This window comes from Dreissena polymorpha, chromosome 14 (assembly GCF_020536995.1).
Source record: "Dreissena polymorpha isolate Duluth1 chromosome 14, UMN_Dpol_1.0, whole genome shotgun sequence".
NCBI classification, from domain to species: Eukaryota; Metazoa; Mollusca; class Bivalvia; order Myida; family Dreissenidae; genus Dreissena; species Dreissena polymorpha.
The window spans coordinates 57,080,559-57,108,031 of record NC_068368.1 but is presented as its reverse complement, the minus strand read 5'-3'; the positions used below and the strand labels follow the sequence as shown (position 1 = coordinate 57,108,031).

The window sequence follows — 27,473 nt, the reverse complement described above, 5'->3', positions numbered from 1 at the left end:
TTCAGACCGCAAAAAAAAACCTTAAGCATCAAATAAAAGGCTGGAATTTTAAAATTGTCAAGTCTAGAGTAAGTTAATTAGGTAGAGAGTGCTTTGCCACACTCCAGGTCCACAAATGATGCAGCCTCAGGAAGGCAAGGCCCTCATAAACTTGAAAACACAATCTCACTATTCACTGCACTGAAATGTCCTACTTACTGTCTTTAACCCAAATGCACTTAAAAAGTGTCGGTCCCTGAACATACTGACAAATGCATGAAAACAATGTTAGCAAACTATATCATGACCAAGTATTAAATGTCACCTGTATATGCATGGTGGCAAACATATCTAGATACTAAGTAATGATGTCAATTCCATAAACATTAATTTTGGTAATTCATGTTGTCACTGTATCATAAAGATCTATGTAGCCTATATGTTTACAAGGAGCATAATGCAGAAATTGATATGCAAAAAGCTTTTTTTCCTTTTTGTTGACCAAATAAATTATTAAACTCTTCAACTGATTTGCAGGGATTTCAATAAAATTTGAAAATATTGAGTCAAATGGTCCATGTGCTTTATATGTTAAGGGGTAATATAAAATCGTCAGGGGTCAAAATACTGAAGTCAAGTGTTGTTGGTCTTTTGTGCATATTTGTTAAAAACTCTGAACATGTTTTTATGCATAAACTTGAATGCATGACTATGCCTAAAATTGAATGACAGTTTCTGTTGAGTTAGCTTCTTGATCACATTAATTTTGCATCAAAATGATGTACGGCAGATAACTTAAAGTTTGAACAAGTCAAAAATGTGTGAAATTTGTGAAATGATCTCAACAAAAAGCAGGATTCTGCTTCCATTGAAATCCCTGCATTTTTGTCTGTTAATTAATCACACACTTCATCGAATTTGCTTTCTTAAATATCATTGCCATCATATGTCAATAACAAGAGCACCGCATATCGGATGCCAACGCTTGGCTGCGGGTGCAGTTTTGAATAAATGAAAGCCTGTCAGAATATTTTTTTTAGAGGTCACAGTGACCTTGACCTTTGACCTAGTGACCCAAAAAAATGGGTGTGGCATGTAGAACTCATCAAGGTGCATCTACATGTGAAGTTTCAAAGTTGAAGCACATTAGAGCCAATGTTAAGGTTTTAGCACGGCGGACGCGGGACGGTGGAATTTTAGACCTGACACGACAAGCTAGCTATGACAATACCTCGTGTTTTATCAGAAGTGGAGCTAAAAATTATTTTAAACCATCCAGCAGAAAACAATTTAATCACCTTGAAACTAAAAACAAGGGCAATAGTTGACAAATAAATTAAACACACGCAAGTCAGATAATTATCGAAATGTTGTTGTCCCTGAGGATATTTATGCTGTAAACCATGCCCTATACTGGCTACCTGTAACATGTGCGCTTAATTATGTGCACAATTTGCTGTCAATCAATGTTCAGTGAAAAATAAACAACCATATATATAAGTATCTGATGCACATTTCAATTTAGGATACAATCATTTGACACTCAATGTTAAATTGGGTCACAACCTGACATGTTTCCCACTTCACGTGTTTCCCCTCGTGACAGGCTACCTACTACTCTATTATGAAGTCAATTTTCTGGCCCAGCTAATACGATGACAACAACATAGTTATAATCCAGTACACACTGGTCACTGATGCAAATGAAGCGTGCACGTTTATTGCAGTATCTTGTAAACAAACTTCTTAAGCAAACAGCACAAATAAGACAGTGATGTCCTAGTTGTGGACTGCCACATTTGTCAAATGCAGATGATGAATGGCTTGCACAAAGTTGCAGTTTGAGCCATAAACAAACAAAAAAACATGGAAAAAACAAAATCATTATTACTGTCCCACATGTAATGTAAAGCAGGCAAATACAATGCAAAGGGCAATGTAGCCTGGCATGTTTTGTTGTTTGTTTTTTGGTAGTTGTTTTGACTCTCACTTTTAATACAAATCATGGGCCAAAACTCTTTCATTTTTAGTTGGTCGCGTTAGCGGCCGACTAAATTTACAGAGCATATTTGCAAATCAGTATGTGCTTAGAAGCCTTAGCTACAGTCAGAACCGCAACTCACTCTGCTAGGGACGATTACCGCTGCCTGTCTGCAGCAGACGACATATGCTTCTGCTATAGCGCTGAGTGTATATACCAGCTTCTAAGACAGCATTGGCCAATCTAGTGTTTATCACTGAAATCTGTACATATTGACTGCTTTCAGGGAAAACAGGGCATAATGCACGTCAAATAAGATTAGCCTGTGCACACTGATTAGCCTGTGCAATGCGCACAAGCTAATCAAGGAGGACAACAGGGACAACTTCAGTGCCTTCAGCACTTTGATTTCACTAATGTGATATTTCATTGAAGATATCAAACTGGGCCCTGACTCTTGCACTTTTATAATTTAATAATTCATCAAAGATGTGAAACCCTTGAACTGTCATCAAGTAATCAACACTGTTGAACAATGATAACATCTAAAATTAGCTTCATTTTTTAATGCATTGGGACCATGACTGGGAACAGTTGCTGCTGAAATTTGTTTGATATTAAAACTTCAAACCAAAGTATAATATACCATCATGTTTCAGTAAATTTGGCATACAAATGATTGACAACGTCTCATTAAACAAAATTAGAACAATAGCAGAATGCCTCATATGCAAAAGCTTCAAGCTAGTTGTGTACTTTTACCCATTATTTAATTATAAACAAATTAACACACACAAACATTTTACTATTATATAATACTGTTTATGATACCCATAACAATCCAATGCGGCTGCAATTTTGATTTGAATGCAAAGGCACAGCAGTGTCAGTGCACTAAAACAGCTAGGCCCAGAAAAGCCTGGTTTAATGGATATTTTCTGTTGAGCTGATATTTTGATCTGTGCTAGTAATTTCGTATATTTAAGCTTACAACTAAACATTAATAAATTACAGCAAAAAAAGTGCTCATGCAATAATATTAGATTTTTTTATTTTTTATCAATTCATATAGCTGAATATTATTAACTTATTAAAATTACACCTCAGTTTTTTTCACAGATGTCAATATAGGGCGGTAAAAAAAGATTCAATGCCAAATAAATTATGGGTCATGGTGTCCGAATAATCAGGGAGCCAACAAGACTATTAAAGGGACTTGTTCACAGATTTTCATATTTTGAAAACTGTCAAGAAAATTCATCAAATTGATATCCCCCGCCAAAATTAATTTTGTCACGGAAAGACAGACAGTAAGACTGACGGACAACGTCAATTCTATATCCCTTCTCCTTTGGCGGGGCATAACAAATCTATAATTTTTTTACCAGTCTTAAGTAATCATAATAGCAAGAAAAAAGTTTGATCGCGAGTCAACTGGAAGCAAAAGGTAACCTGCAACCATTGTGCTATGCAGCCGTTCGTACTTATTGGAGAAACAGAAACTTGACGTTTTTTATCCGTTAATTATCTGTTAATGATCCAATATATTAAACTTTTTTATAAGTCATAAGTGTTATTTTGCTTGTTTAAACATAATGCATACATTCCTTTTTTATGAAAATGTTTTTTAAGGAAGCTTGCACAAATAATAAAGCTTGTTTGATAAATACCTAACAGGGTTGTAAAAAATCTGTTTACAGCAACTCGCCCTACAGCTGACAAAATCAGGTTGCCCTTACTTAATTACTTTGAAGTCACCCAACCTATATATGTTTTTAGTTGTCTTAATGACAACACACCTTCATGTCTTTAGTCATCTCTATGACATTTTTTTTTTTTAAATAAAGTAAAAATATCATGCAGTTTTGATATTTTGTTGACAAAAAATGCTGTGAATGAAAATAAAGCTCTTCTGCACACCCATTAATAACTGGTTTGTATTATTTCTAACATGATTAAGGCATCAAATTACAGTATCAAGTACCTACAAATGTAATCAATTATCATGTTGCTTTCAAATAGGCACCTGATGAAAAATTCATTGACCAATTTGAAAATGGGGTTTCATGATCGGAGGGGGGGGGGGGTGAATATATTTGAAATAAAACATAAATATTTGAGAAGATCCAGTCACAAAAACGATCAAGAGATACTGTTTGTTCCACCAGGCATCAAATGACAAACTTTCCAATTAGGGCCCACATGTTAGTTCCGAACATAAAATCATTAAGTTCCCCCAAATTGTAATTAATTCAAATGTGCATAAAAAGGAATCAAATAAATTACCAGTTTTATGGTGATGTTTTTCTTTACACTAGCAATAACATTGATTTAAATCGTGAAAGTTCAAGACAGGGTCAGTCACTAATGTTGGAGAAACAAGTATATGTTAGATGTCACATAATGAAAAGTAGCCAAATACTAAACTGCAATTAATCAAGGCCCCACTAGTTTAATCAAGGTCATCAATTGTTAAAGTGCTGAGTCTGAGGGATGTTTTGAAAGAGTAAAGGGGTCATATTGAATACAGCCCTGAGAATAGTGTAATGAAATTTATAGCCACTGATCAAGTGCACATAAGGCGTAAAATAACAAGAATATCAGTGAAACTGATGGATGCTCCCCAATTATGCGCTTTGTCAATGTATGTGTTAATAAACACCTAAAATAACTATTAGCCTCGGTGACCATGACCCAGTGACCTCAAACCTCATCAAAAGGTAGAGGTCCATGCAAGGTATCTACATGCCAAATATGAAAGCGATTGGTTAAGTATTAAAGCGGGTATATACGATCTTGTCAAATATTTATTTATTAATATAAAATGTGTAAAAATTTATTATACATATATTTCAATATGAACTAAAATAAAAGTTAAGAAGAACATGTGTCGAAAAATGCTAAATAAGCCAGATATTTAATTCTGAAATCGAAAAAGGCTGTACAGCCGAATTCGCCAGCATGTATATCATGCATGTACGATGTGAATCTAAATTTAGTTTAACGGTTCATTTGAAATTCCTGCAGCGATATCGATTCATACGACACACAAACACTTACTAAAAAGACGAATGCATCGGTTATTGTAGGAAAATAATTACGAATTATCTTCGTCACAATCGGCTCAGGGCCCTAATTTGTATTTGCTGTATTTTATGAAATTCGTCTTAAATGTATCATTTTTCTTGCATATTGTGTGTTATTATAACATATTTGTATTAATATTTTACAATTCAGCACATATAAAAATCGTATATACCCGCTTTAAAGGCGCTATGAGAAACGGTAGCAAAAGTGTGACAGAAGGAAGTATATAATTAGCCTCCGTGACCTTGACCTTGACCCCAGAGACCTCAAACCTCATCAAAAGGTAGAGGTCCATACAAGGTACCTACATGCCAAATATGAAAGCAATTGGTTAAGTATTGAAGGCCCTATGAGAAACGGTAGCAAAAGTGTGACAGAAGAAAGTCTATTATTAGCCTAGGTGACATTGACCTTGACCCCAGTGACCTCAAACCTCATCAAAAGGTAGAGGTCCATGCAAGGTACCTACATGCCAAATATGAAAGCGATTGGTAAACTGGCAACTATATGCTCCACCGAAAATATTTTTGGGGAGCATAAAAAGTTGTTTTTGTTCCACAAACTTGACAAGACTCTATTTTAGTCTTATATACTGATTTTTTCAAAAAACATGAAAGGCATTGATTGCTATGTCATACATAACCTTAAGTTAAACGAATTTAATGTTTAAGTTACTATTACCCAACAGTATTTTACAGTAAATATGTCAAATGTGTTTTGTCCCAAAAAAAACAAGTGTCATACATAGAAGGCAAGTTTCATTTGATACCAGCTGCTGTTGAGGTTTGGACAGGCATCAAAATACAAAACTGATCTATTTGTTAGATTTTTTTCTTTTATGTTAAATATAAATGAAGCACAAGTATTTTATGGTAAATATGTCAAATTGTTTTGTCCCCCGGGCCAACCCCTTAAAAAAAAACTATCATAATTAGATGGCAAGTTTCATTTTCTACCTGCTGTGGAAGTTTGGCCTAGCATGGAAGTACACAATGATACATGTCTAAGATTTTTTAGCATTAATGTTTTCCTAACGAGTGACTTTAGTGATAAGAGTTCTTGTTTGATTTAAAACAGTGTTGACTGCAGATGAACACTTCTCTTATTCTACAATCATTTCTTTCAAAGTTTGTTTTCTTTGTCAATGAACCCAAATTTACAACTTACATTTTGTTAAGCAAATCCTATAAATTATTGTAATGCTGTGTAACAATGATCAAACAGTCAATATAATAGTGGTTTATTCCAATAAACAAGCATAAAATGCCTAGTATTTATCCTTCATTCTGTTTAAACAAGCCATATAATTACCCATTTCAGAATATTGATCAAATACTTAATGTGCTCGATCAGCAAGTAAATCAAACAGGCATTCTCAAAAAGGTTCATTCAGTATAATACTACAAAAAACTTAATGCTCAAACTTAAGACCTGGATAAAGTCATAGCAAAGCAGTTTAAAATATACCCGTGCTTGACATGTGACATTACACTTTTCAGCATGCATGGGCAACACAAGTTTAAACTTGTACCAGACATTAAAATGACACAATTAAAACTCTGCAGGTAGAAACTCAGATAAAAAACACCAATTGATAAGACCAGAATGACTTCTATTGCACTGACTCTTTTTCAATTTGCAATTTACATAATTTAACTGTTCAATAAATCTAACCGTTAATCTTTCTACCCAACTTTAATTGCTCATTTACTTGGCAATGCATCAAAATACAAATTAGATCCTTTTACACAACAGATTTTATGCATACAAACTGTAAATAATATATTTCAAAATCAATTAAGTTCATTGAACTTATTTGATTGGCAAATCATTTGTGAAATTCAATCCATCTGTATGAAAAACAGATTTATCTACCCCAATATTAAGATTTCTACCACACAATATTAATGAGCATGCGTAAAACACTATTGTTTTAGATGCTAAAAAAGCCTTGTTTGGAAAATTAAGGCATTCTTTATGAAAGAAATCTGTAAAAATGACTATTCAAAGAAAATTTTAGCCATCTAAAAATCTGGGAGCTTCTTTCCTTCAATGGTGTTTTTTTTTGCTTTTTCATGAAGTTGCAAGGTATATGGATTTATTAGTTCTTTGTAGAAGGGAAACAGTGCCAACATCATTTTTTAAACAAGATGTATCAAACAATATCAGCAAACATACAGATTTACCATCTTTAATATTTTATTTAAATCTTATAAACAATAATCTTTCTACAACATAACAAAAATGAGCATAAGTAACGTAAAATATTTATTATCTTATCTAAATCTTTACTAAAATTCTACCCCATTTGAATTAAACAACTTTAAAGTTTTTCAAATCCATAAAACTATTACTCCCATGCAGCTGCATACATGCTCCAAGGGACATAACCACAATAAAACAATGGGAATTAAGCAGATGAATTTGTGTTCAAAAACAAATCAAACACTTAAGGTATATGTACATGGGCAAATCAAAATAGCTGTGATTATAACCAGGTGACCAAGTTTTTGAACACATTTAACATAGTTTTACTTTAATTGAACTGTATTCATCTCAATATTGTAAATGATTTTCATGAAGACAGTTGAAAAAGAATGCTCATTTGAAAAAAAAAAAAAAATTGATGATGACTATAATGACAATGGACAACTACAACTGTACTATTAGCACTTATGCTGTGAGCTTGTTACCTCACAACACAGCGTTATAAATAATATTTTACCCATGGGGGTAAATACCCTCCACTATTCAAAGCATGGGGGTAAATGGTCAAATTTTGCCTTGCTTGAAGGGTTATTTGCTAAAAGTAAAACAAGAATATAGCCGGGGTACAGACACACTACTTAAATCATGTTAAACACAATAAACAATTAACTATGTGTATTCCTTCATAGTAGTAGGTTTCTTTTTATCAGCCTTGTTTTGTTGGCAGATTTTACATTTAAGACGAGCTTCGTCTTTATCGTCCACAACCGTGAGCCACGAAAAACCTTTTGCCAACTTTCAACAGTTGTTTTATTAGTTTTAAAGGGGTCGTCCAACATATTTTGTTATTTATTGATGCCTGTCATTAAATGCCTTAAAAGCTTTAAATTGATCAATTTAAAGATTTGAACTAAAAGTCTCCAGTAAAAAATACAAGAATTCAATTTTAAAAAAGAAACAAAAGTAACCCTCAACAGGGTAGTCCCTGATAATGAGGTTGTAAAAAGACGTTTATTGTTATGCATTTCTTAAGGGTAAATACAGCCAGACTGATAAGAAGGTCCAGATCAAAGAAAACAAGGGACAAAATTGTCACAAAACCATGTTTTCAATAAAAAAAATATTATAACTAGAGCTTTGTCACAGACATGACGTATACCCCAACATGCTGCATTGACACAGAATACTTTGCATGCCGTCTTCACAAAACAAGAAGCTAATTTATGGCGATTTTTAAGATTTATTATGCCATTATCATTTATGGCCATTTTGACCTTCGAACTATTGAATTTTTTCGCACGACACGCCTTCCAATGACTGTGAACAAAATTAATATACAGAGTCAATTGAAAAATGACATATTTTTAATGGCCCGGACAAGCTCATTTATGGCCATTCTTTACTTTTGAACTCCAAGTGTGACCTGGACCTTGGAGATATCGACGTTATTCTTTCGCATGACACACCAACCAATGATTGTGAACAAATGTACCGAGTAATTTTAAAATCTCACAATGTATGACATAGTTATGGCCCGGACAAGATCTTTTATGGCCATTTTCTACCTTTGATCTCAAAGTGTGACCTTTACCTTGGAGATATTGACGTTATTCTTTTGCAAAACACATTGTCACATGATTGTGAAAAAATGTACCAAGTAATTTTAAAATCTCACAATGAATGACAGGGAACAAAACCTTCACTCGTCCAAACGAATTTAATGTTTAAGTTACTATTACCCAACAGTATTTTACAGTAAATATGTCAAATGTGTTTTGTCCCAAAAAAAACAAGTGTCATACATAGAAGGCAAGTTTCATTTGATACCAGCTGCTGTTGAGGTTTGGACAGGCATCAAAATACAAAACTGATCTATTTGTTAGATTTTTTTCTTTTATGTTAAATATAAATGAAGCACAAGTATTTTATGGTAAATATGTCAAATTGTTTTGTCCCCCGGGCCAACCCCTTAAAAAAAAACTATCATAATTAGATGGCAAGTTTCATTTTCTACCTGCTGTGGAAGTTTGGCCTAGCATGGAAGTACACAATGATACATGTCTAAGATTTTTTAGCATTAATGTTTTCCTAACGAGTGACTTTAGTGATAAGAGTTCTTGTTTGATTTAAAACAGTGTTGACTGCAGATGAACACTTCTCTTATTCTACAATCATTTCTTTCAAAGTTTGTTTTCTTTGTCAATGAACCCAAATTTACAACTTACATTTTGTTAAGCAAATCCTATAAATTATTGTAATGCTGTGTAACAATGATCAAACAGTCAATATAATAGTGGTTTATTCCAATAAACAAGCATAAAATGCCTAGTATTTATCCTTCATTCTGTTTAAACAAGCCATATAATTACCCATTTCAGAATATTGATCAAATACTTAATGTGCTCGATCAGCAAGTAAATCAAACAGGCATTCTCAAAAAGGTTCATTCAGTATAATACTACAAAAAACTTAATGCTCAAACTTAAGACCTGGATAAAGTCATAGCAAAGCAGTTTAAAATATACCCGTGCTTGACATGTGACATTACACTTTTCAGCATGCATGGGCAACACAAGTTTAAACTTGTACCAGACATTAAAATGACACAATTAAAACTCTGCAGGTAGAAACTCAGATAAAAAACACCAATTGATAAGACCAGAATGACTTCTATTGCACTGACTCTTTTTCAATTTGCAATTTACATAATTTAACTGTTCAATAAATCTAACCGTTAATCTTTCTACCCAACTTTAATTGCTCATTTACTTGGCAATGCATCAAAATACAAATTAGATCCTTTTACACAACAGATTTTATGCATACAAACTGTAAATAATATATTTCAAAATCAATTAAGTTCATTGAACTTATTTGATTGGCAAATCATTTGTGAAATTCAATCCATCTGTATGAAAAACAGATTTATCTACCCCAATATTAAGATTTCTACCACACAATATTAATGAGCATGCGTAAAACACTATTGTTTTAGATGCTAAAAAAGCCTTGTTTGGAAAATTAAGGCATTCTTTATGAAAGAAATCTGTAAAAATGACTATTCAAAGAAAATTTTAGCCATCTAAAAATCTGGGAGCTTCTTTCCTTCAATGGTGTTTTTTTTTGCTTTTTCATGAAGTTGCAAGGTATATGGATTTATTAGTTCTTTGTAGAAGGGAAACAGTGCCAACATCATTTTTTAAACAAGATGTATCAAACAATATCAGCAAACATACAGATTTACCATCTTTAATATTTTATTTAAATCTTATAAACAATAATCTTTCTACAACATAACAAAAATGAGCATAAGTAACGTAAAATATTTATTATCTTATCTAAATCTTTACTAAAATTCTACCCCATTTGAATTAAACAACTTTAAAGTTTTTCAAATCCATAAAACTATTACTCCCATGCAGCTGCATACATGCTCCAAGGGACATAACCACAATAAAACAATGGGAATTAAGCAGATGAATTTGTGTTCAAAAACAAATCAAACACTTAAGGTATATGTACATGGGCAAATCAAAATAGCTGTGATTATAACCAGGTGACCAAGTTTTTGAACACATTTAACATAGTTTTACTTTAATTGAACTGTATTCATCTCAATATTGTAAATGATTTTCATGAAGACAGTTGAAAAAGAATGCTCATTTGAAAAAAAAAAAAAATTGATGATGACTATAATGACAATGGACAACTACAACTGTACTATTAGCACTTATGCTGTGAGCTTGTTACCTCACAACACAGCGTTATAAATAATATTTTACCCATGGGGGTAAATACCCTCCACTATTCAAAGCATGGGGGTAAATGGTCAAATTTTGCCTTGCTTGAAGGGTTATTTGCTAAAAGTAAAACAAGAATATAGCCGGGGTACAGACACACTACTTAAATCATGTTAAACACAATAAACAATTAACTATGTGTATTCCTTCATAGTAGTAGGTTTCTTTTTATCAGCCTTGTTTTGTTGGCAGATTTTACATTTAAGACGAGCTTCGTCTTTATCGTCCACAACCGTGAGCCACGAAAAACCTTTTGCCAACTTTCAACAGTTGTTTTATTAGTTTTAAAGGGGTCGTCCAACATATTTTGTTATTTATTGATGCCTGTCATTAAATGCCTTAAAAGCTTTAAATTGATCAATTTAAAGATTTGAACTAAAAGTCTCCAGTAAAAAATACAAGAATTCAATTTTAAAAAAGAAACAAAAGTAACCCTCAACAGGGTAGTCCCTGATAATGAGGTTGTAAAAAGACGTTTATTGTTATGCATTTCTTAAGGGTAAATACAGCCAGACTGATAAGAAGGTCCAGATCAAAGAAAACAAGGGACAAAATTGTCACAAAACCATGTTTTCAATAAAAAAAATATTATAACTAGAGCTTTGTCACAGACATGACGTATACCCCCACATGCTGCATTGACACAGAATACTTTGCATGCCGTCTTCACAAAACAAGAAGCTAATTTATGGCGATTTTTAAGATTTATTATGCCATTATCATTTATGGCCATTTTGACCTTCGAACTATTGAATTTTTTCGCACGACACGCCTTCCAATGACTGTGAACAAAATTAATATACAGAGTCAATTGAAAAATGACATATTTTTAATGGCCCGGACAAGCTCATTTATGGCCATTCTTTACTTTTGAACTCCAAGTGTGACCTGGACCTTGGAGATATCGACGTTATTCTTTCGCATGACACACCAACCAATGATTGTGAACAAATGTACCGAGTAATTTTAAAATCTCACAATGTATGACATAGTTATGGCCCGGACAAGATCTTTTATGGCCATTTTCTACCTTTGATCTCAAAGTGTGACCTTTACCTTGGAGATATTGACGTTATTCTTTTGCAAAACACATTGTCACATGATTGTGAAAAAATGTACCAAGTAATTTTAAAATCTCACAATGAATGACAGGGAACAAAACCTTCACTCGTCCACTCGTATTGCCGAGTGAAATCTTATAAGGACGAGTGAATTTCCCTAAAGCTCTCGTCCTACAGGACGAGTGAAAAAAAGCTGATGTTAAAATATGTATTTTCTGACCAGTAAGACTCTTTTTCATTAAATAAAATCATTTTCTTATAGCACATCTATTCCTAAAGTAGAACGCCAAGTAACCGGAAATTGTAATTGTAAAGTTATACAGCAGGTGCACGTTGTTACGCAAGACTGTGTCCCGAGTAAATATTGGCTTTGTGGTGTAAACTTTGTGCGTTCATGTTGACAGGGAACCATCCGACTGTATTCATTGTAGGTATCGATTTTTAAATAATTATTTAACATCAAAGTACGGTTTTAAACCAGTCTGAAAAATGTCTGTTATACGAGCGTTCTTTAAAGGGGGCGGTGGCGATGTAAAAACGTCCGAAACAGAAAGCACGGGAGCATTAGAAAAAAGGAAAACACTGCAGTTGGTGTACGATAAGACCAAACATTAAGTTAGCAAAATAGTTGTCTTCATTTATTTATTGTGTGTTCCTCATAAATAAAGTAACTAACTTCACAGGTTAACATTTCTTTTGTGATCAGCTGGCATGAATAACTGAGTAAGCAGCTTTTTAGCAGTGATATAGGAAACTTTATTAGTAATGTCAGACCTTTGCAATCTTTATTTCACACATATTTGAAGGAGGAGTGCATGCATGTGTTTGCAGGACGAGTGACAATTTGAAAGCACTCGTCCTATATGATGTGTGCAGTTTAGAAATATTTTTGTCTCCTGAATGACATAGTTATGGCCTGAACAAGATCATTTATTGCCATTGTTGACATTTGAACTCAGTGTGACCTTGACGTTGCAGATATCGACGTAATTCCTTCGCATGAAACACCATCCAATGATGGTGAACAAATATGCCAAATGCTTTTAAAATCTCACAATGAATGACATAGTTACGGCCAGGCTTATTTATGGCCAGTTTTGATCTTTGAACTCTAAGTATGACCTTGACCTTGGAGATATAGACATAATTCTTTTGCATGACACACCGTCTAATGATGGTGAACACATGTGCCAAATGATTTTAAAATCTCACAGTGAACGACATAGTTATGGCCTGGACAAGCTCATCTATGGCCATTTTTGACCTTTGAACTCAAAGTGTGACCTTGACATTGCAGATATCGACGTAATTCTTTCGAGTGACACACTGTCCAATGATGGTGATCAAATGTGCCAAATGATTTTAAAATCTCACAATGAACGACATAGTTATACAGAGCTCTAGATAAGGGCTGTACAGCCGTAAGTACAGCGTTTTCATGAAGGTTTACAAATTTATTTTAAACTTGACGTACAATTACGACTTTGATATCCCTTTTACGCATGAACGAAAAACATCTGGCTGTACCGATACATCCGCGTCAGCTTGGTGTGATTTGTTGGTCTCTAACCTAACGGCGCTTTTCGTTAATTTAAATTACCGAACAGTTGTAGACTGGGTTCCGGTATTATTGTCTATTCTGTCGTGTGTTTTCCGGTAACTCGTAAACCTGTCAAAAACAATATGTCTGCGCGAAAGGGAAGGCCGGCTACACCGAAAGCGGTTAAAACAACACTTTGTTGTCATATAATGGCTACACACGGTCGCCTAACCATCATGACATTCAATCTGTAAACCAAAAAAAAAGACATTATCCGTATGGTCCCATATTAAAAGATTTGATTGCATCGTTGGCTAAAAATGTTATAAAACACGATGGGAAACGGACCCAAACAAAAACTGTGGAATATTGGAAAACGAAATATAATTAGATTGTCACCGAGAAAATAGAAGATGTTTTACGGTTAAATTGTGAAATTTGGCGTAGTGCTAAACATTGTAAATTAAGTACAGTGTGGGCCTATGAAGGTTTGAATTATACAGTATATTCATAAACAAAAAGTAGTGTACTTGTTCCTAGGTATAATTGTTTGATCAAGGAAGCTAAATATATTAATTATAATTGCTGCAAATCTTTCTGTAAAGTCAGTTATACACCCTTCAATATCCAAGAACACGGGTAGTACAGTACTACCTGTATTTTTGGATATGGTGGTACAGGTACTACCGTAGGTTTCCTCGTATAGCGCGCTCCTGTTTATAGCGCGCAGGCTGTTTTTAAAATGCAAAAATGAAGAAAAAAATATTTAAAGACAATAAAACCACCAAATCGGACCGAAAATGGCCGCCATTTTACTATTGAACAATCTAATAATCCCGGGCATTGGAAAGCTTTATTAAGCATTCAAAATAGGAAGCGTCATTATGATAAGGAGCATGGGTTGCATAGCACTATACTTTTCTGACAATTTTGTAATTTTCTAGCTAAAGATTAACAGTCCAAGTGCATTTCGTGAAAAACATGAGAAAATAAGAATTAGTGTACATCGTGTGATTTTTCCTCGGGGAAAGCATGGGCATTAAATTTGAATGTCGCATGGGAGACAGGTATACAGTTGTTGAGGTATGCGGGCGTAGCACTATATTTTGACAAATTTAACGAGTGTTTGAAACGCCACTGTTGAACGTTCAATATTTATACACACAAAATGCGATTGCATATTTTCACGTTCTCAAGTGTCAATTAGTGTCTCAAATGTCAATTAGCGTCTTAACAAGTCGTGGCACATATTACTCAATACCATCTGCCAATGAATTACGAAGTGCAAAATGACCCCCTTTCACACCTACAGTTACCAACAAAAAAGACCTCGTTCGCACCTACCCTTGCCTGCTCTACGAATGTCGACAACAGTCCCCATCGGAATTCATCAATAAAGAAGTGTAAAAAGACAAACAAAGAAATGTCCGCAAGTTTATTCAAACAAATTTATTTTTGACCAAAACTGCTTCTACCGCGTTCATATCTACCAGTAGCGACTTCTTGTTGTTTCGACAATGGTCCCTCAGTCTGTACAATTATAGGGTGGTAGTTTTCTGGAAAAATAAATGGCGGCCATTTTGATTATTTACGATTACAAACATATTTTTACCAATTTAGCAGCCAGGGTAGCATTGTATCAATGTATAGCGCGCACCAGCTTTTTAATTTTAATTTTTGAGGTAAAACACTGCGCGCTATACAAGTAACCTACCATAATTGATTTTCAGTGTTACTCCTTTTCTTTCTGCTAGCCCGGACAGCTCATCTAGCGCATGCTCAGATTGTATTTGTCGCAGTGTAAACATTGCATGAAATAATGATCAAATACACAATAAATGATATGTTTATGAGTAAAAAAACATTAATGCAATTGCTAAAATATATACTTATCATCTTAACTGTACCGATAACTTGTCGATTTCGGCCTTACATTGATTGTTTGTCGCGATTAAACGTTGTGTTTACATCGCCTTTTTTCAATATGGACGGCTTTTGTTTGGAATTACAGCATCATATGATAACTTTTGATCTGATTTATTTACATCGACCAATGAAAAATTTGTTACTTTGCAAGTTGAATGTCATCATAGAGGTACACCACGGGCTAATAAGGCGTTTTTTTGGTATTAAATGAAAGCATACATTTTCACGGCTGGTACTTGTTTAAGCCAACTTTCAGGTAGAAGAAAGGTAAGAGAAGATCGTTATAAATGTTTGAAAATATCATTTTAGCGTTTTTTAAATCCGTTTTGAGTAAAGTTTACGAAAGTTTTTTGTTATAAACCTATGCACATTTGTGCGTTAGCCATCCGAAGATTCCCTGTCGCAAGCCTCAAGCAACTATTTTGTTTGGATTTGTTTCCTTTATCGAATACTCTTCAAATCAGTCACATTTGTTTATACTTCTGTACGAATTTCTGGCTGCGTTTTCAGTATTTGCCACATGTCATCGTAAGTAAATGATATATTTCTGATTTTTATAGTAGAATCTTGTCAGTAAATATGATTTAAACAATATTTCATGGTCGTCATTGTCAATTCTCGCCCATTAGATTTGGATGATTTTGAATGCAGCTCACAATTCGGATAAAAAAAATTCCTGCTGTTTTTCTTATTGCAATGGAATGTGTGTTCATGTATTATGTTTAAAAAAGGCTGCATACATCGTAGTTTTTTCATATATGACTTGTACAACAATGTTTGAGGAAGAACAACTGGGATGAAGATAAAAACAAGGGACAAAATTGTCACAAAACCAGGTTTTCATTGTGAAAAAAAATCTGATAAAGGGAGACAACTCAAACTGAACTTTTGAAATGAACAAACAAAATTAACCCCCTTTGTAAGTTTGTTTTAAAATAAATCTATTTTTAGTCGTGGCGACCTTGACATTGGAGATATTAATGTGATTCTTTCGTGCGACACACCGTCCCATGATGGTGAACAAATGTGCCAAATGATTTTAAAATCTCATAATGAATGACATAGTTATAGCCCAGACAAGCTCATTTATGGCTATTTTTTACCTTTGAACTCAAAGTGTGACCTTGACCTTGGAGATATTGACGTAATTTTTTCGCGCGACACACCATCTAATGATGGTTAACAAATGTGCCAAATGATTTTAAAATCTCACAATGAACGACAAAGTTATGGCCCGGACAAGCTTGTTCCGCCCGCCCGCCAGCCAGCCAGCCAGCCCGCCCGCATTCGCCAATCTAATAACCAGTTTTTTCCTTCAGAAAACCTGGTTAAAAATAATGTACATATCAACAATTTTTCAATCATTAAGATTTATTGGCATGTGTCATTAATTGTTTAGAATGTCATGAGTGAGGACCTTTTTCTGTCTGATTCCAACTCGGAGCTGCACATTGAGTCTTCTATTACTGAAGAAGACTTGGAAAAGAAAGAAGAGGTTAAAATTTCAAGCTTATATTTTTAGCCTACTAAACATGTACCAGTCGGCCAATTTTAAAATGAATTTAATTAACAAGTGTTTCAACCATGTTATATCATACTCGGAGTTTAAATCCTACTTAAAGATTTTGTTAAGAATTTGAATGTTATAAAAACTAATCAGCAAATATCAATATGAATTAGAATTCATGTGAATTATCGAATCAGATAATTTTTATGAATGATTGCCAGAGCAAGATATTCAGTTCAGTTTAAATTCTGAATAATTAAATTTTTTTTTTTTAAGAAATTAATTTGGGATTGCTAAATCTTGTATGGTACTGTGTCGTAATATGTTGTTTTGTTTTTTTCATAAGAGTATCCATCAAGCCCGGTTTTCAGGTAGCGACAGAAAAGCGAAATTCCTGCAGTACCAGTAGATATATAGTTTCGGTCTGACATAAAGGTCACTTCAGTGTTACCATGCTTTAAACACTTTACTAATTAATTGTACAGCATGCAGACTTTGAAATAAAAACTTGCTCACTAGAATGTGGCAAGTAAATAATTATATTGTCAGGTACATACCGTTAATGAATTCTAAAATGTTTCTTACAAATGAGTCAATAAAAATAGAAAATTGATCCAAATGCAGAGTATATTTAACGAATATTTGACAAAGATTGCATGGTATATACCTATCATATTTCACTAGCACAATCATGTATTATAGATTTGGCATTAGTAATTTTTGTGTAGAGAACATTGTTTGAATTTATATGAAATTTCCAATTTATTTCCCTACAACTTTTCATAGATAAGTTGTATTCACATTATCCCATAAGGTATTCACTAGTAGAATTTTAAATGCATTTATAACATTCTTGTACTAAAGTATAGTCCATTTTAAGCAGAGCAACAATTCTCAAAACATCTAAACATGTTCAGTTAACACTACAAACCTGTTTATAATTTGGATTGGAGAAAAGCGTGTCATTCACTGAGCTGACCAATTAAGTTAAGCTTTGCGTATTCATTTATCTACAAAAAAGAAAAAGAAAAATACATCAGAATTCAGTAAGTTAAGTTCTAATTTTAAGTTTTTTAATCAATATATATTCCATATGTTCAGTAAAATATATAAGTAATATATGAGATACTCATATTTGTATATTAAATATCATGTTATTATTTCATAGGCATTGGATTATTAATAGAACGGAACAAAATTATGATATAATACATGTATATTATTATACTATATTGTTTTTATATAATCTTCTAAATTTATTTAACATTCAAGCCAACAAATTGTGTGCATTAAAACATCATAAACATGTATGTGATTGTGAAACAAAAGCAATACACTGTTCATTTCAGGTTCCTGGATACCCGTCATGGTATAATGTGGAATACTCAGGTGATAAGGCGATCTACACATACAAGTTAATGGGAAATTACAAAGAAAATATTTAGAAACTGATACAGTTTTAGCTTGTAAAATAACATGTTAAATGCAATTGTTAGCATTGGGTACAATATGCACAAATTCCCTTCAATACATGTGTGGAAGTACAATATTGTGTTTATCGTCAAAAACTGACAGAAAAGAAGTTCTAGTTCCTATTTTTGAAATTTCAATATCTTGCTTATTTGGCAATATTTTTTTAATCAAATAAAGAGTTTTAATTTTGCTTAAGTGTCTTTTAAAAGCAGGGCTTTTTTTCCTTCTTTGCGACTGGCCGTGGACGGACATTTCACAATTTTGACACGGCCACTTCACAAACCTGACATGTCCGTGAATATTTACAAAAACGGCTGTTTTAAAACGTGAAAAACTGACTTTTCGTGCTCAAAACTGTCAAAAACGGACATTCCCGAACAGAAATATAGGTTTCAAAACCTCGTTTTAAATTCCGAATTCGCGAAAAATTGTCGACTCGCGTTACCAATGTTTGCTTGTTTTAATCAATTTTCAAGTGTTGTGTAACCGGTGAAACCGGCGTTAATAGTAAAAGCACTGCCTAGCATCGTCACTATAAAAAAATGGCGATGCGGAGCACTCGTTACTACACGAAGAAAATTTAAAAAACGCAAATAATCTGTATTATAGAAAATTTGGATAACAGTGAAGAAACAAAAGCTTTCTATAGAAGGGTAAGTTTTAAAACATGCACATGATAACATTATAAGAAGTCATTTGATAAAAGTGAAAGCATCTGCCGCGGCTATGTATTGATGAAACTTGGAAGCTAGTCAAAACGTCCTCTAATATTGATGACCGTGACTTGTTATTCGTATCTGTTTACGATTGTAAATCTTGGTTAAAGTAATAATGTGGTCCCTTCATATATATTTTTTTAATTAAAATGCAAATTCATGACGCATATTCATGATTCAAACTTTGTAAGTAGTCTATTTATGCTTTGTGAAAAAATTTGAAAAATAAAGTAACTCGTTTACATTTCTTACAAAAGTACTGTTGTTCAATGTATACCTAATGTTTCAGATCAAATGACAACTTCCCAGGGAGATCACCATGCACTGGCGAGGGTCAGGCTCACAGAACATGAAAAATATCATGAAGAAGGAATTTTCCTTTCAGATATTGAGAGAATTATTGATATTTTCAAGAGTAAAATGAACAGAGTTTTAAAGCTGTAAAGTCCAGAACATGTCTGAGCTATGTGCCCTTGAAATGCTCTATGTTTATAAATGTTTTTCCTGTGGTAAAGAAGTGTTGGGACCAGGTATTTTAGTTGCATTTGGTACATGAATGTTTTGCAAAACAGATATATGTATATGTGTCAGAGCTACAGATAAGCTGCGTATTTGCGTAAATACGCAATAAAAAATAGGTGGCTACGCAATTTTTTTAAAATCTGTGCGTACCAGTACGCAAAAGAAATCGCCGATACCCAATTCGAGCCGCCTTCATGCGTAATGAAAAATTCCGTTTTGTTTTGGCCGTTTTGAATAGTCTTAATCGACAAGCGCTTGTTTTTATCTGGTAACTTATTTACCAATCATCTAGATGATAACAAATGCGAGTCAAACAAAATGGCGTCTCGAGGCAGACGAAAAGTTGCGCAAAAAAATACAAAAACATTTAGATTCTTTTGTCGTAGTAAAACAATCTAAGTATAAAACAATTGCAAATGGCATAGTTGATGACTATAATGAATTTTGTTTGGGGCATTTTTGGTCAAAATACACTATATTATACTACCACAATACTGTTCCAAACCCCTAATCCCTATGATGGGGTGTGTTGGGTTTCTAAAACAAAAGTACTGGCCCATATTATTGGAACAAAAACAAGTAGAAACACATTCGATGAGTGGCTTGAGAAAATTCCCTTGTCTTCAGATTGTTGAATCTGATAGCAGAAAGATGGAACAACCTATACTGCGATTGAATACATAACAGTGACTTTATGTAGGTACGGTTTTGAGAAGCTAAATTCACGTTTTATGGAAATACCCAATACACTTGTTTGTTTTGGTACAAATACCCAATTATTTTTTTATATGAGCGGGCATCATACTTTTGGATACCCAATCACGTTTACCATTACCCAATTCATTTTGAAGGGTATTACCCAATTACCCCAAAAAGCTTATCTGTAGCTCTGATATGTGATGTTATTGTATTAAATACAGTATTCATAGAGGGAAAATATGCCTTTATTGCATTACTTAAGGAAATGAAATTTTGATAATATTCAAGTGTTTAACATGCTTTAACTATACTAATGCATTGAATTTCACAATTTTAAGAAGTTCGCGACTCATGTTTTCACAATTTTAAGAAGTTCGCGACTCAATTTTTCACAATTTTAACATGTTCGCGACTCATTTTTTCACAAAGTGAGGGGCCAGGGCCGCTTCACAAAGTCAGGAAAAAAAGCCTGAAAAGAATTTGTATAAGTATCCCAGATTTGTTTCAATTTTATAAAATGTGTTGACCTGGCTATTTCTGTCAGTGGCAGTACCGTTACTAATTTCACAAATCCTTATCTGGAGCTCTAGTTATGGCTAGGACAAGCTTGTTCCACCCATCAGCCAGCCCGCCCACCGACATTTGCCAATCTTAAACCAGTTTTTTCCTTCGCAAAACCTGGTTTAAAATGATGGCACTTAATTGGTATTTAATGTCTCACTTATAACTCTAAAATCAACAACTATTGAAATAAACAGATACCTGACTAAGATTGTGTTAGTCATGCTTAGAGGGTAATTGCTCTACCGCTTAAATTGCATTGATTAATCCTTATGTAAGCTGTAAGGGATAAGTAATAAATTAGTTTCCTGGGATCTTATATTAAAGAAGTCTGCAAAATGATGCAATTTTATCATTTATTATTCAGGGGAGGTAACCAGACCAGCATGACAAAACGGAAATTTTCAGTACAGTAAAACTGGATTTGAAGCGTTTCCGGGTAATGACAACAGCAAACTCGAGTATAAAACATTATAAAAATACGAACCAAAGGTATGTTCACTTCTTTTGAGCCTTATTAGACTGTAATTTACCAGTTTCCGTGAAGCCGGTTGCTAGCCGGTTCCTCAGTCTGAACTGAAGTCTGCGACCAAAATAGACGAATATCGTTTATCTTCCAAAAGTAAAATAATGTTGTGATTTTGCTCCCTGTCCGTACCGAGTCGAGAGAATACGGGACGTAGATTACCTGCATTGTGTACCTGTGCTTGTATATATATTTCTATTTTCCCGCAGAAGAGAAAAGTTCCGTCAGTTATCGAAATAGAATATCTCTAGCAGTCGCTATTTTTGTTTTATAACCAGCCATGGATAAATTGCCCGGATGACAGAAACACGAGTAAATGAATCACTGTCAGCAATTCAGGACGTATTAAGTTCCGACGTGTTAAAATTAAAACACGGGGCGATGGAATTTATAACTAGCATCAACGACAGAAGACATACCAACCAAAAATTTAATGGACGTAAACTTTACAGTTTGGCGCTCTCTTACACAGCGGTTCATTACATTCACGTATGTTTAGGCACGAACGACAACTCTGCTAGGAGAATGACAGTGTGGGTCATATATGCATAGTTGTAACAAATATTTGTTATTGTACTGTCAACTTAAATACAAGTTCATATGACTTAGCATACCCGTAGCCAGGGGGGGGGGTGCGTTGGGTGCGTTCGCACCCAATCTTTTTTGACAAGTAAAAATAAGCGTACTACGCACGTTGCACCCAACTTTATTTTACGCAAAAACGGTTATATATTTTTCCAGGAACCCAGTGAGTCTTCGTATTTAAGCGTTATAATAATGTATTCAATATTCCATCGACAGGTCACCATATCATTCATATCTCGATTAAGTCATTTCCTAGATAGCGCATGCTTTTTATTAACAATATTTAACCGTATAATTGTTTAAATCAACAGAAGTTTTGACAGCAAAATTTGAAAAGATCTAAGAAGCCGGTCCGCGCAAAATGGAATTTGAATCTTTGTTATAAATGGATATTTGTTTTCTGTATAATGAAAAATTATTAGCCTGGCACCCTACTCCGTATAAAATCGATACTTATTTATGGATATTTGATACTGAATGATTGTTTTGTAACTTTTGTCATCGTTATTAATGTCTGTTAAAGTTATAACTTTAATAGATATCATAACAAAATGATGAAGCCTTCTTATTGTGGGTTGAAATCCCAGTCCAATAACCTTTTTCGACAATTATCTAAACGGCTTGAAAAACAATTTGATTTACTTGAATAAATAATTTTATGAAAATGAAAATACATTTAAGATGATTATTAGCGGAATGTTATGTCAGCTTCCGAAAATGACTGAAATCAAAGGACACCCTTCGACTATTGCCGAAGACTAATGAGTCACTGGTTAATAACTTTGCATAATACCACGATTTATAACAATTATACATTGTGCACAGCATTTCCGACAGACTGCGTTATCTTTTTGTTATATCCCCGTACAACCATTTTCGGATCCCCTAAAGGGGTTTCCACAACAAAATATCAGCTATGGTCAAGACAGGATATTTTTTTTTGCTGAATGACAAGAAAACAAATAATTTCTACAAAGCAATGTAGTTTTTTGTAGTTTACCAACACTTAATGACGTCTGTTCTGCTCACCATACATAACTTCCCACAATGTTTTAATTATGTCAAACCTGACACTAGGCATGTCCAACTCTTAAACAGTTGTTATAATGAAGTTAAAACGTTATAACATATGATCAGATGGGCGTCAGCGTTAAATGTTCATCAACTGTGACGGATCTTGAGCATATAATGGGCAAATAGGTACATCTTTTTTCTTCAACGTCCTGGTATTAAGGACTTTGAGACCATAGGGCCAGTAGTTTGTGGTTATAGGGTCTTAATGAAGCATTAAGTGTTCTATATTTCTGAAATTCGTTTAGAAAAAAGTTTAAAAAAAATATTAAAGTAACCAGTTGTACCATTTTGATTTCTTTTAAGTATTGTTGCAGATCAGAGAAGACCCAGTTTTGTTAATCAGTGTTTGTTGTACAATACAATCTTGTTTAGAGTAATATGCAATGCCTCTGGTGCTACCCATAGTAGCAAACAAACAATTGTTTTGACAAAAAAGTCAAATACATGTTGTATTTCCATTTAATTTTCTCGATGTATGAATGGTAGAATGTTGGAATGGTAAAACACACCAATTTTATTTTAGATTCCAATATTCCAATAAATAATGATATTTTATACCGTTCTTATTGTTGATATAACATTCTATAAATTTGTTGTTGCATATGTAAAAAAAGTGTGTGCGCGCATACTAGTGTCGGGTTAAACACCGTATAAAATGATGTACATGTATATCCGTGACTGATCAAACAAGAAACCGTCGGAGACGGGTGATGCTCCCCAAAGGTTTTTTGTTCACAATATTGCACTATATATTCAGATAAAAGAAAACGTCTTGAGGGCACAGTAGTTGGGGGGACAATATTTTTTTACAGAAAATTTCAAAGGGCCATAACTCTGTCAAAAATCATCCGACCAGAACCCGCTGATAATATGCACATCTTCTTGGTAGTGAAGCTTCCCATAAAGTTTCATTGAATTCCGGTCATTAGTTGCTGAGAAATAGCCCGGACAAAAATTGTGCACGGACGGACAGACAGACAGACAGACGCGCACACGGACAGACGAAGCGGCGACTATATGCTCCTCCCAAAATAAATTTTGGGGGAGCTAAATTTTGGGGGAGCATAAAAAGGTGGTTATTGGAAAACGTGGTGGGGAATACATGTATGTTATATCATATTCATGTCAATCAGTCACTGAGTATGGTCAATGAAAGTGAAATTTCATGTTAAAATACTCCATAATTTCAGTCTCTAAATACAGTCAAAAAGTGACCAGAATGCAGGAGTTTACGTTTCATTATCGAATATTTCTAGAGGGAGGACCTCCAAAGCCCCCGATTGCAGGAGGGGGACATCTCCTCCCGCACACTCCACCCCCCCCCCCTTTTTGCCGGCAAAAATTCGCACCCCCCCCCCCTTTTCAAAACCCTGGCTACGGGCCTGCTAAGCATAATTTTGATCACGTAGATCTGCAACCTACTGACGGGAACCAGCATAGTTGTATGTGAGAGCAAGGAACGACAACTCTGCATGGAGATTGGTAGATCTGTACTTATAAACGTCCATTTCATAGATCTACCATTATCCTCGTTTTGTGTGTGTGTGTGTGTGTGTTTTCACAAGTGACTAACATGAACAATAAAGATAGAGTTGAGAAAACATACCATAGACGTAGATCTTTGAAATATAAGTTGTGAAATATGATATATATGTTTAATTTCATTATGTGTGGACAACAAATTCAACGAAATATTATCGTGCTGTAGATGCTGAATACATGTTTACTCGTGTATTTTAAGCTTACCTTCTACTTTGCCCGTCCATCCGAATTCTTATTAATGTGCTGATCAGTTTTGTTCAAAACTACTGTATAGCTCGATTGGATTGTTGTTCTGAGTCTTACATACAATATGCATAATTATGTAAAGCAGACCATTTCTTGAAAGGGACAGTATGTAGACGTCTTCGGATATACATGTATCTCGAAAATGCTCGAAAGATATACGAACACGGCACTTACTACCGTAGTTTGGTTATTGCCTGTTCGAACTGTAACGTGGTCGTGGATTGAAAGCCTTTTCGTTAAAATTTGGTAGTTCAAATGCGTTTGCTGCGACCGGAGGCATTTATTCGTTATAAAAGGATTTCGTGATAAAGAGCGAATTATTGTTGAGCTCTAGATACAGTATATGGCTGAATTACAATGGCAAAAAAAATTAGAAGTTTCATGTTGCGTTTACATATTCGGGTCCATATCCGTACCTCGATTATAGGCACGTTCCCATGCAGTCATATCCGCGTCATGTTTTAATATTTCGGTTGAAAGCAGTTCCCATCCAGACATATCCGTGTTATATTTTTCTTTTTTGGTTTCCAAAATGTGTGTTCTACGTATTTTCATGTTAACAATTTCTGAATATAGTCCTAAATTACCATGTATAACTATTGAAATTATGTTTACTTATTATCGCCATACAACAGCGTCGTTCATTCTCTAAAACATATTCCTAAAATTGGTCTACATTGAACAGAGTCCAAATACACAAAGTTAAACATCAACTGAACCAACAGGAGAAAAACCTCGTTCTATTTTGTGGTCATTTTCTTATTTCAAGGGAATAGTTGTGAAACAGAGAGGCGCAAAACAATGTATATAACAAGGCATGAAACATCATGAAACACATTGGTTTTAAGGAGCTACACAAATTGCACTTTCCCTAAAGCTATTCGCAAACTTTTAATTCTATATAAACAATATCACCATATGGTAAGTTGATTCACTATACATTACTGTTTGGATGCATTAACATTCCATATTACATATAATTGTACAAATAAGTACCTTAATTATTGGAGTGAGCACGCCGTACAACCTGTCGGTCATCTTTCTACAGGTGGGTCGTACTTTTTCTGTCTGTCCGCAACAGCACACGTTAATTAATTAAATTACTCGGCAAGCATACGGACAAAGGCTGACGAACTGGGCTAGGGGCATGGACAGGGAGATACGCGGATACGGCGACATGGAACCGATCCAACAAACTGCAATTTGTTCTCTCTTTATATGGAAATGGATGGAATACTGTTATATATTACGGATGTGAACTCTTACAAAACCTAATGGATAACACAACTTAGCAATATAAGCCTAAGCAGTATTTTTCGGTCATGACCTTAAGTATACATGTATGTGTATGCGTAAGTGTAGACATGCAACAGTTGCATGCTGTGTGTAGAAACTGTATCAATATACGTGCGTGCATTTCCAAGTTTATGAGAGACTACATTATGTGTGGACCCGGAATGTGCCCCAATACTCCTATATACATAATTAACTTACTAGACTTACGAAAGGTGGGACGAATTTTGAAGTATAGCTGCAATTTACAGCTAATTCGTTGTTACTGACATATGTTTTTTTACTAAATAAGCGTGGTCTTGTGTTTCATGGAAAAGCCGGAGTACCCGGATGAAACCCCCACCTGACCGGTATAGTGACCACAAATCCAAACTCACATGCGGCCGGGTACGGGAATTGAACCCGTGTCGCCTATGTGAGAATCGAGTGTACCAACCATTATACATGGTCTATCTATTTGTTTAATGTTTTGTGGCAAATAGCGTCGTAAAAATTCCATCTACCGTAAAAAATTCCATCTACTTTATCATCACGTTCGCGTAGATCAGTGTGCGTATGTGATTAGTAAATCTTGGTCCCATTTGTATCTCGAATTTCTGTCAACAAACAGCAATTATGCTATAAAACCTACTCACAACCAGTCTACGTGCGAAACCGCGCGTGTCAAATCCACTCTCCACCCCCCCCCACCCCCCCCCACCCCCACCCCCCCCCACCCCCCCCCACCCCCACCCCCCATTATCAAATAACTGTGCCATCGAACTGACGCGCTAACATACGATTTGCTTTGTTGCTTGGACTTCGTCAAACAAGCTTTATGCATGACAATACCAACTGAAATTGTTACAATTCGTCTTTACGACCACGTTACGTACGAAGGACTTCGTTCGTGCAAAAGCATTTTAAAAGATTAACGATTTGATAATCGTTAAACGCGTATCCAGTTGAAATATACCGGTAAACATATGCTATTGTTTATGTAAAATAACGCCAAACATTGACCCTGTGAGACTTATTTCACCATGGTATATAAGCCTTAAATGAAAAACGATTAGTATACTCGAGATTAATTTTTTTTTCAATGGTATCATAATCTGTACGTGATGTATTGCCTAAGCAATATTTGTCGACATCCGGAACGCCAAAT

At 34.5% G+C, this 27,473-nt stretch overlaps 1 protein-coding gene across 4 annotated transcripts in view; it reads right to left on the bottom strand.

The window, feature by feature from the left end:
• LOC127857948 (estrogen-related receptor gamma-like) overlaps positions 1-21,908 on the bottom strand; it is a 93,891-nt gene extending 71,983 nt beyond the window's left edge. The window contains exons 1-2 of one of the 4 annotated variants that reach the window (XM_052394726.1): positions 21,749-21,908; positions 18,021-18,099 (exon numbers count right to left, since the gene is read on the bottom strand). The gene's annotated coding sequence lies outside the window, so the exon portion shown is untranslated. The remainder of the gene's footprint in view (positions 1-18,020; positions 18,100-21,748) is intronic. The other 3 variants (XM_052394731.1, XM_052394729.1, XM_052394730.1) reach the window with 3 other exon arrangements.
• Positions 21,909-27,473: the final 5,565 nt, after the last annotated feature.